This window comes from Lactuca saligna, chromosome 1 (assembly GCF_052625555.1).
Source record: "Lactuca saligna cultivar CGN05327 chromosome 1, ASM5262555v1, whole genome shotgun sequence".
Taxonomy (NCBI): Eukaryota; Viridiplantae; Streptophyta; class Magnoliopsida; order Asterales; family Asteraceae; genus Lactuca; species Lactuca saligna.
The window spans coordinates 89,000,274-89,012,878 of NC_136417.1; positions in this window are offsets into that span (position 1 = coordinate 89,000,274).

The window sequence follows — 12,605 nt, forward strand, 5'->3', positions numbered from 1 at the left end:
TTCCCATTCTCATCCAAGGAAGAACAATAATAGACAATCTAATATTGCTTCTAAACCTTATTCTTCTCATTCTCATTCTCATTCTAATTCTTATTCTTCAAAAGATTCAAAGGGGAAAGGAAAGATCTTTCCAGAAGACAACAGATGCTCGAAAGAGATCCAAAAGAATGCATACGTCAAAATTTCAAATCCTACGTCGAAATCAAGTGAATCTAAGTCAAACAAAATCAACATTTTTATAATAAAAAGAAAATATGAAACAACTCTAATTAAAAGAACTTAGATGGTTGATGTTTCTCTTACTATTCCCTGTCCTGTAAAAGGCTCACAAGGAGCCAAGAAACTTTGGGTTCCTAAATCTACTTGATATTTTGCAAGTTATACGTGATGAACAGTTTGACGAAGAATGGTACATTGATAGTGGCTGGTCGCGTCACATGACAGGATGAAGGGAAGAACTGAGGGACTTTCGGTCTCTCAAGGATGGTGGAATAGTGAAGTACGGCAACAATTAGTTTGGTACTATCAAAGGCTATGGAATATTTACAAATCAAGAATTCTCAATCAGAAAAGTCGCATACATCGAAGGATTGTAGCATAATCTCATCAGTGTATCACTACTAGTAGTTGGGACCGGACTAAAGGTGTCCTTTGATGAAGAAGGGTAAGAGATTGTCTAAAAGAAATCAAATAACATACTGCTTAAGTCGAAGCGAAAGAAGGAAATGTACCCTTTAAATCTCAATCCAATTCAAGGGAAACCAGCAGTTTGCTTGCTAACGAAGGCACACTCAAACGAAAGCTGGTTATGGCATCGAAGGCTCTCACATCTCAATTTCAAAGATATCAACAAGTTGGTACTGGGAGATCATGTTAGAGTTCTTCCAGTTCTCAAATTCGACAAAGAACATTTATGTGCAGCTTGTGAAATGGGAAAGCAAAGTCAACAAAGTCATCCTTTTATTATCACCACAAAAGTGATAAACCATTGGAACTGTTACATATCGATCTATGTGGTCCTTCCTCTATTGAAAGCGATGGTAGGAACAAGTACATTCTTGGCATCGTTGACGACTTCTCTCGCTTCACATGGGTATTTTTCTTGAAGCAAAAATCAGAGGCAACTCCTAAGCTCAAGCTCTTCATAAAGCAAGTAGAGGTTCAACTACAAAAAGTGGTTCGTAACATAAGAAGCAAAAATGGTTTAAAATTCAAGAAAAAGCATTTCAAAGATTTTCTGGCTGAGAAGGGAATGACTCACAATTTTTATGCTCTATATACTCCACATCAGAATGGAATCGTCAAAAGGCGAAACTGATCTCTATGCGAAGCGGCTCGAACTCTGCTAAGCTGTGCCTCCTTGCCTCTATATTTTTGGGCTGATGCTATTGCTACTGCTTGTTACACTCTAAACAGACCATATCTAAACAAGCAATTCTCAATAACTCCTTACGAGATCTTGAACAAGTGTAAGCCTAATGTGAAGTTCTTTCATGTGTTCGATTCAAGATTCTTTGTCTTCAACTCAAGGGAGAATCGAAACAAATTTGATGCTAAGGCCGACGAAGGAATCTTTTTGGGCTACTCGCACTCAAAGGCATATAAAATTCTGAATAAACACTCAAAGAAGATTGAAGAGACATACTATGTCACTTTTTATGACAATTATATTAAGAAGTTGAAGACAACTGAAGGTGTAATACATGAAATCTTTCCAAGGTCTAGCCAGGTCACTGTGCCTATCTCAAATCTTTTTGAGCAATATATGTTTCTCTTTGATGAACCTAAAAAAGCTATCAATTCTGAATCCAAAGCTGAAGAAAACAAAGTTGACAATTTAAAGCAAATTATTAATGATTTTAAACTAAAGATGGTGGCTGAACAACCGAAGGCAAGCAAAAGACCTGACTCAAGTGAACCTTCCGGTGATTGTCCCTCAATCCAGGGGAGGTTTCGTCTCTACCAAAAGATCAGGATTCATCAATTCAGGAGGGAATCATCATCACAATCATCTAGCTCAACTGAAAGTCCAAACGAAGGGGAGCATTCCAATCCAGCAATTGAACTTGTGTCATCATTCGGGGGGAGGGGGGAGAATACGAATGTCAATGATGATGATACATAATCAGAATTAGAAGAAGAAGTAAATGCAGAACTGGATCCCTCTTATGATCCAAATTACCATCCCCTTATTAAATGGACCAAAGACCATCCTCAAAGTCAAATCATTGAGAAATCTTCAGAAAAGGTATTAACTCGTTCACAGATCAAAGCGAAACAAACTGCATTATTCTCTCAAGTAGAATTTTCATGTTCAACTCTTATGTCTCTAAAGTTGAACCGAAGACCGTGAATTCAGCTTTTGACCATTATGATTGGGTTCAAGCCATGCAAAATAAGTTGAACGGGTTTGAAAGAAACAAAGTATGGCATCTATATCCAACTCCAAAGGATGCTTCAGTTGTCGGTCTCAAATGTGTATTCCAAAATAAGATGGACAAGGAAGGGAATGTGATTCGCAACAAGGCCCGGCTGGTGGTGAAAGGATATTGTCAAGAGGAAGGTATAGATTATGAAGAGACCTTCCCTCCGGTTGCAAGATTAGAGTCAGTTTGAATCTTTCTTGCTTATGTTGCACACAATAACTTTGAATTCTATCAAATGGACGTAAAGTGTGCCTTTCTCAACGGAGAACTTAAAGCAACTGTGTACGTTGAGCAACCGCTAGGTTTCGTGAATGAGAAGTATCCAGATCACTGCTACATTCTAGGCAAAGCAGTATATGGCCTGAAGCAGGTTCCCAGAGCATGGTATGAAACTCTCACTCGATTCTTTAAAATGTCCAAATTTAAGCAAGGTTCGGTGGACCCAACCTTCTTTCGTAAGAGAGAGGGTAACCGCCTTATGATAGTCCAAATTTATGTTGATGACATCATCTTCGACTCCACGAATCCTAGCTTAACAGCTAAGTTCAGGAAGTTGATGGAAACTAAATATGAGATGAGCTCAATCAGTCCAATTAACTTTTTCCTTGGCTTAAATATTAGACAGACACCCGAAGGTATTTTTATCAATCAGGTTGAAAGTGTATCAGCCTTTAAGTTTGTGAGTTCATAAGTAGTTTGCTTTAGAAGATATGTTCTTTGTTCTTTGAAAAACCTAATAATGTTCCTCCATAAAATCTAATATTTTCTGATGTAATATAACGTAAGAAAATGTGACCTATAAAAGTTCCTTCTACAATCACCTACTGTATACAAGTTATATACACTACAAATCAAGCAGGCAGTCGATTATGTGGTTCCGCCCTAAGCCTAAAACCAAACAAGGAACAGGAAATGAGGCGGAATCCTCATATTCCACTATTTATCTGATCTACATTGTATATAACCCTTATGTGTACCCTAGGTCATTTCAGAGTTAAGAATGTCGGTCCTTTTGAGTGATATCTTCATTTGTACTTAGAAAGTAACATAGTATCGTTGTATTTGTATGCAATCCTTTGTGTATGTATGCACCTGGTTATGTGTTCTTTCCAAAAAGTATGTTTTGTTCTAGAAAATATTGTAGTCTTCTTGTATATGTATTGACCTAATCTATACCTAATTCCTCCTATGATTAATTAGTGTAAACGAGGTATATGTATAACCAAGATCGATTAGATAGTAGACTGTGTGCATCTACTCTAAGCCAACAACCAAACAAAGAACATGAAATGAAGCAGACGACACACATTCTACTATCTATCAGACCCTACTCACATAGAACCCTAACGTATATCCCAAAAAATCATAGAATTAGCATTATAGATCCCTTTTAAATGTATGTTCATGTTACTAGGGACGTAGTGTAGTGTAGTGCCCTTGTGTTATTGAAACCTCATGAAGTTATGAAATCCCGTAATCTAGATGCCTTAGTTGATACTATTGTGAGTTTCCTATATATATATATATATATATATATATATATATATATATATATATAACACATATATAATTGAGATCAATCAGGCAGTCAAACAAGTGATTCCAACCCTAGTCCACAACTAGACAAGGAACAGGATATAAGGTGGAAACATCATTCCTAAGCCTGTTGAATCTAAATTAGATATCTAAATATCTATAGACATGTATTCTGGAAAAATATAAGTATAAAAAAATTTCAGCTGTGTGAAACATTCTTTTTAAAATAGATAACAATCGTTGAAATAGTTTGACATGTTTAAAAACTTTTTGAAATCATTTGATTGATAACACTAGATTTCCTTGTGTTTTTACTTGTATCCCCCTCCCCCTAAAACATTGAAAAACATTTAAAACATAGGGGTATGAACTCACCTCGTGTGAGTGATTCGATTGAAGACTGGAGAAAAGGTGTTACTTCCATGAGTGAAGTTTCGTAGCACAAAAGAGTGCTAATTAGCATATTATCACACTTATAGGTATGAATTTAGTGAATATAACTACAAAGGTGTTTAGGAAACAACCTAGGATGCAAGAATAACTCACCAAAGGAGTGTTAGAAGCAATTTGGGAGGCTTAAAGGGAGTTCACAGCCAAGCTAGTTGGGTTCACAGCCCCATGAACGGTTCACAGCCCATGGATGGTTCATGGCCCTAAGAAGAGTTATCAGCGCTATGAGTGGTTCATGGTCCAAATGATTTGAAGAACACTTGAAGATCTTTGATTATTTGTGAGTGTTGGAAGATCCTCGCAAGCTTCTAACGAGTTTCTAAAGGAAAAGAGATGTTTAGAAGTGAAAATGGTGTTCTTGGCATATGATACTTAAGAGAGAATGGGATGTTTGCGGCTAGGAGATGAAGAAATGAAAGAAAACCGATCATCCACATATATATAGGGTGGAGTTCACGACCAAGGGAGATTTCAAGGTTGTTGAGGTTTATGGCCCGAATGCAGTACTACGATCTCGTTTCCTTAGTGGTTCACTTCCTAACACACAAACCTAACATATATTAGGCGTAGAAACCTATAAGTTTGACCTTCGGTTGATGAGTTTGACTTTACAAGATAGATATTTCGGGTTGTGACATCATCCCCCCGTTAGATGGAATTCCATCCCAAAATTAGCTTTCTGAGCGTGACTTTAGGGCTTGAGGAATGACGTTTGTACTTTTGTTCCATTTGATCTCTTTGATTTCTAGTGAATTCTAATCCTCGCTTAGCGTTCTAGTGGATCTTCACCGTTGCGTATGATGTGTTTATCCGTAGGGAGCGTATGGGTTCAGTTTACTTGTCTATGTTAACCCGAATGGTAGAATGTCCACTCGTAGTCCTGGGCAACTTTGTCCTGAAGTTCATGGTAGGATTCATACCTGGTTCATCTATCATTACCTCATGTATACAAGTCGTAATTAATTATGATTGGAAAGACAGTCGGATATGTGACTCTTCCCCAGGTCCACAACCAAACAAGGAATAGGAGATAGGGCGGAAACACACATCCTAAATCCGTAAAATCATAACTATATACCACCCTCGCATATACACTTAATATTGATAGGTAAATCATATTCATTCCAAGCCTCTGTGCTAGAACTTGACTTGTTGCACGAGCGGTATATTTGAACGGCCTGCTGAGAATGCTTCGGGAGGTTCCGGAGGGTAAACTGTTCTTTACCAGGGTACTTCGAAGTTTAGAATATGCAAGACGATGTTCAGGTCTATGTCTGGCTTGTCATTATTTTTGACGAGGGTTTCGTTAGTCGGTTGGCTACGATGAAGGGTTTTTAGAGTACATGAAATCGTTAGTCGGTTGGCTACGTCGAGTTGTTCTTAAGACAAGAATATGCAAGACGATGTTCAGGTCTACCCCTTTTGGTGCACTTTGAGCCCTAAAACCTTCATTGGTGATTATCTACACGTAAAGTTGGAAACTTTACGTGTAAACCATGCCTAGGAACCCAGATCTATGAATGGCATGGACTGGATTCAAGCAAAATTGCGTGTATAGTTTTTGCATGAGGTAGACTCGGCGATTCGTTCATCTGACTCGGCAAGTCGGGTCGCGAGTCCCCGGGTTGTTCCCCTTTTTGTGTTTGCGAGTTGGAGTAGTGAGTCATAGGGTATGAATTAGTGGGTTGGAAGCCAGACTCACTCATGAAGTTACTCGGCTAGTCAATGCCATGACTCTGCGAGTTCACGGCAATCTTCTTGTCTTAAGAACAACTCGACGAGTTGTTCATACAACTCGGCGAGTCACAGCTTAGAGTGTTCTTCGGATGAAGGAAAACTCGGTGAGTTGTTCATACAACTCGACGACTAGGATGAAGGACTATTGTACTTGGGTATAGAGATAGGGACTCGATGAGTTGGCAAGCCAACTCGGCGAGTCTGGTCAACTGGAAGTTGACTGTGACTTGACTCATGACTTGTTAAGGGTAAATGGAGAATTTACCCTGAGGGTGGTTAGCAGTATTTGACTAAGTGTTTGGTGGGAATTACAGCCGGAGGATTTCCTGAGCAGCAGTAGCAGTCAGTCAGACCATTCCTACACAGATCAGCAGCTACTACGAGGTGAGTTACCTTCCAGTAGCGGTGGGTCTAAGGCCACAATGTCGGCCCACCGGTAGGAGATGTATGTAAGATGATTGTCTTTGTGATATCATCTAGGTTTGCTACTACCTGATATGTTATATGCTAGCATGATATGTTGTATGTGATAAGTAGTAGAGTTCGGTTGGTAGGACCAAAGGGTAGTCAGACACCCCAGATACGTCTGATAGTATATGATGATATGTTTGCATGCTGGCTTTTTACGTCATATGCGATAGAGGTAGTAGGAGGGGACTAGTCCCCGAGTTCGGTTGCTAGGACCGAAGGGTAGTTCAGGCACCCCATATATGTCTGATAATATGTTATGTTATGATATATGTGATAGTAGCAGTAGGGGGTGAAATAGTCCTTGAGGTTCGGTCGTCAGGACCGAAGGGTAGTCAGCACCCCAGAATGGCTTGACATGGGTATTCAGCACCCTAGAATGACTTGACATGGGTATGTCGGCACCCCAGAATGGTCGTACCGGGTAGGTCGGGCACCCCAGAAATGTCTGACAATATGTATGATATGTGATTGTATGGTATGCGGTATGATGGGGGAACTCACTAAGCTTTGTGCTTACAGTTTTCAGTTTTGGTTTCAGGTAGCTCTTCTTCGAAGGGGAAAGAGCTGGCGCGGTAGCGGCCCATCACACACATGCTCCGTATTCCGCATCATGAGATCTTCCTGGGGATTTGTACTCTAACATTATTATGTTTTATGAAATGTTTTCCACACATGAGATATCTTTATAAATGTTATGATCAGTAAACGTTTTAATTCGAATGTTTTGCTAAATATATGTTTTCAAAAACGAAATTTTTGGGGTGTTACACTAGGAGATTTCTACAGCAGCGATGTACGAGATTTTTGGATTATATCTCAGATACGAGGATTGAGACCACAACAGATGTGGGCAGTGTGCCGGTTGTATAGAATTTTGGGATGTTATTCCTGAAGAGTTACCAGGAGTGCCTCCGGAGAGGCAAGTGGAGTTTCGCATCGATTTTGTGACGGGTTTCGCTCCAATAGAAAAGGCACCATGTGGATTGGCACTGCCTGAGATGCAGGAGTTATCTATGTAACTTCCGCAGATGCTAGACCAAGCGTTTATCCCTCTGAGCAGTTCCCCGTGGGGAGCACCGATCCTATTCGTGAAAAAAGAAGGATGGATCACACAGGATGTGCATCGATTATAGAGAGCTGAACAAACTAACGGTGAAGAACTGTTATTTGTTGTAGGGGATCGATGATTTGTTTGAATAGCTGCAGGGTGCGTCTTGGTTTTCGAAGATTGAACTTCAGTCGGGGTACCATCAAATGAGGATTCGGGATGAGGATGTACCGAAGACAGCTTTCACGACTCGGTATGGGCATTATGAGTTTGTGGTGATGCTGCTTGGGCTCACCAATGCCCTAGTAGCGTTCATGGATCTAATGAACAAGGTTTGTAGACCAATATTGGATCGGTCGGTGATCGTTTTTATCGATGATATCCTGGTCTATTCTAAGACCAAGGAGCAGTATGAGCAACATTTAAGGGAGGTATTCGAGACCTTGAGTGCGGAGAAGCTTTATTCAAAGTTCTCTAAGTGTGATTTTTGGCAGCGAGAAATACAGTTTTTGGGGCATATCATCAATCAGGAGGGTATTTCGGTTGATCCAGCCAAAGTTAAGGTTGTGATGTGGTGGTAAGTACCAAAAATGCATTAGAGATTCGTAGCTTCTTGGGTTTAGCAGGCTATTATCCAAGATTTCTCCAAGATTTTTGTGTCATTGACCCGCTTTCCCAAGAAGAATGTGACCTTTCGGTGGGGCACGGATCATCAGATGGCTTTTGAGACCCTGAGACGGAGGCTATGTGAGGTGTCGATCCTAGTACTACCTAAGTGGTTAGACGATTTGGTGGTGTACTGTGATGCATCAATTTCAGGGTTTGGTGTGATTCTGATGTAGAGGGGGCACGTGATAGCTTACGCCTCGAGGCAATTGAAGCCTCATGAGGCGAATTACCCCACTCATGACCTGGAACTAGGGGCAGTGGTGTTTACCCTCGAGATTTGGAGGCACTATTTGTATGGAGTGTGGTGCACCATTTATACTGATCACAAGAGTTTAAAGTATTTGATGGATCAGCAGATGTGACATCCCCATTTTCACGACCAGGAAAGACCGATTTTGTTTATTCTTTATAAAAATCAGAGTACCCCTTTTAATAAAAATGTTGCAGAATTTGTTCCAAGTAAAACATGATAAATACGTTATCAAAGCATTTCCGAAGAAAAGTATTTTTATTCATTTTAAAACATTTCGGATATCATCGTCAATACAGAAACATAAGCAAAACAGAACTTACATTCATTATCACTAGTGATTTATATCTCCGTAATCTCTCAGTGTAATGTGACTTCATATCAACACCTGTGCTATAAATAAACTGAGTGGGTCAGGTTGTGAAACTTGCTGAGTACATATGGTTTTCAACCCATGATAATATAATTCTTATGTTTAATAATCAAACGGTTAACCCGATTACCCAGCCCCATTATCTTCTTTACTCTTAAGGATCTACCCTAAGAATCAGCTATTTCTCATTCATTCATTCTTAAGGATTATCCTAAGGAATAGGTACAAAGTCCATCGTTGTCAATGACACAGCTATCAGGCACAGCTGCTAGTTCTATCACTTTAGGCGCACCTGCTGGAATTGTGACATTTTCTATGAGCCGCAGCTGCTGATATTGTCCTTCAGGCACAGCTGCTAGGGTTATCTCGTTTATTGACAATATTGTTTTCGAGATTCCACTTGCAATACATGTCAATGGGTATTTAGAGTACACCGGTGGACACATCGTTCACAACACCTACAGGTTGCGAGCCTGGTAGTGTTCCACTGGACTGTCCAGAATAGTCTGTAGATCCGAACAAATAATATCATATATGGCAACATATAACATGTAGCACATAAAAGCATTTTAGACAGCTTCCTAAAATATACTAGTGCTCGTGTCCATAATATCACAGACACTCATCTCACAATCTTCACTTAGCATTCTAAGTTTAAGCCTAGAAATCCTACAAATTCCTAGCTCGCTTAAACTAATGCTCTGATACAAACTGTGACATCCCCAAAATCTCGCCCTGAAAAGACCGGTTTCATTTATGCTTTTTAAACATTTTCAGAGTAAATCCTTTTGATTTTAAAAGAGATGCGGAATTTGTTCCCAAAAACAAAACATGGTAAAATAGATTTTTATCAAAACCTTTCATAAAGAAATATAATTTCATTTCATAATCAAAAATCGGGATGTCATGTTCCGATACAGACCATAAAGCATAAACGATAACATTACAAGTCATTTAACAAATATATACATATACAGACTTGTAAACAAAACAACTTGATGATTCATTCATCTTATGCCCTTGTGCCACTTCCTGTAATACAAATAAACTGAGTGGGTCAGGCTTGGGGGCCTGGTGAGCATATAGGGTTTTCAACCCACAATAAATAATTATATTTAATTCAATAATCAACAATCAAAAATAACCCGATTACTCATTCACATTATCCTCACTTTACGTCCCTAAAATAACATCTATCTCAAGGGATCTAATCTAGGATTTTCATCGGGACGGACATTACTGCAGAGGGGCTTTCTCAACAATAAGTGTCCTAAAGGAAACCATGTGGGGGATAGAGTACACCGGTGAACACATCGTTCACAACACCTACAGGTTATGAGCTTGCTAGCGTTCAACAAGACTGTCTAGAATAGTATGTGGTTGTCATCCATACTCTGCTGAATGACTAGAATAACACACTACTAGAAAAACAACCTTTTACGATGCGCAATTTATGATACGCATTGATTCACGATACGCAAACGAGTGTGATCTAAAAATAATGTCATCTCTCTATAAATTTTAAGGATTTAGGGCGCGCATTTTTGCGTACCCTTAAATTAGTGTCTAAAAAAAACATGGAGGGCGCCTATAATAAAACGTGTGTCATCTGAGGATGTCGCTTTATAAATTTAAATGGAAACGCGCCTTCCATCCTTTAGTAGTTGAGGGGGAAAATGAAATCCTAAAAAATTAAAATCCCCGCCTTCCTTTTTGTTCCTTTCCCTCTTGCCCTAATTATCGACGCTCCTTCCTTCCCCCTGCCGACATTCATTGCCACCTACTTCTTCCCTCACACTTCGACCATCGTTACTTGCCATTCCCGGTCGTCGACGTCGATCAAGGAAAGCACGCCACCAGCCGACAACCTTCAATCTCTCCTTCTCATTTTCTTTGTACACCCTAATCCGTATATGGTTTCCAGTCGTTTCCCCAAAGGAGACAGATTTGATCCAATCGTTTCCCCAAAGGAAACAGATTTGAACCTTCTTGATGACTATCAAGAATTCTTTGATGATCGATTGGTTCAAGACTTTGACTATTGAATGAAAAATGCATAATGGACACAGACCTTCTTGTTCAACTATGGTTTCCAGTAATTAGACAAAGTAAACATGGGGCCCATGTGAAGGAAGATCCGAGCCCATTTATGTGATTGAATCCGCTTCGTATGTGTTCGATCCAGAGATTTTAGGGTTCTTTGAGGCGACCTCAACCCAACAGCTCGTATCGGGAGAAGGTATTGCTGGTAAAGCGTTGGGTACAAACCAGCAGCTCGCAGGTTGTCCATCATCAGCCACACACCGTGTTTTATAGGCCACAAAGACTTGGAGTAGATGAAATTGAAATCGAAATTGATATTATCTAGCTGAATCGATATCGATTTGACTCCAAATTGCAGTCAATCGAAGGATTATTTGGTAAGGTGCACTCTTCTGTATTGTAAAAATTGCTCTTCTTTCTCCTTTATTCATGCCTCTGATTTCGATTTTGATTCTTCTTGTATTCTCCTCTGTAAAACCCTAACTGGAAAGGCGATACAGATATTAATCGTGATTTCCTCGATCCTCTTTCCTTGATCCCCAATTCTACACTCTAAGCATCTCAGGTACGCTCCATTCCATCTCCCTTATTCTTTTTTTTATGTCTCAGGTGAGACATCCATCTCCCGTACTTTTTTGCTTCTTAATCCCATTATGATAGTTGTTCACAGTCGCACACATCACCACACACACATCCACATGTTTACTATTTTGATTCTTTCTGTCTATTTTCACTGATAAGTTAGGGTTTTGGTCTCTTTGTTATGGACTATGAATGGTGAATGATGCCTACTCCTACATTTAATAATAGTAATACTAATCAGTATTACATGAAAACAGATATGTCCAACAATGTTGTTGGGCTATCGACTATTGACTCAACAATGGTATCTCATCCACTAAACCAGAAGCACCAAGTTGGTGGCCAGAATAGTCACATATTGCATAGCCTTGGGAGCCATATGGGTGGGGGAATCAGGTCTACTTTACAACACAAAGCTTATGGATTTTCAAATGTCACAGAGAAAATGAGACACCTTCTCATTATGGGACTGTTTAGAATGTCCATCAACAATAGATGTCACAGGGTACTCTCTCTCTCTCTCTCTCTCTCTCTCTCTCTCTGCTTTTGTCACTGTAGTATCCTCTTTAATGTTGATGGGGTACTTAATACGTATACTTTGCAGGTGATGGTTATGGGAGTAGCACCACTGATTCTTCTCGAACCGGAAACTTTTATGTTCCCACAACCTCAAATACATCAATGATGAATAATCAAAGTTCCTCTCAAAGTTCCTGCATCAGGTTATTCCTTTAGAAAGGAAATTGTTAAAGGAGAACTTTTTAATTTTTTTTTTAAAATATGATTTAAATGTTTGGCTTGTTACATGTTTGTGCAGTGCATTTTTCGCAAGTCAAAAGAATGCAAAGAGTGGCATAAAATATTAATGGATTGAAATAATGTTGATGGGGCGGATAGTGCTAAAGATTCAGGGAGCACTCAGCCTTATCCCTCTACTTTACTCGGCATTCCAGAGGCAATATTCAGTTTCTTTATATATATATATATATATATATATATATATATATATATATACAATAT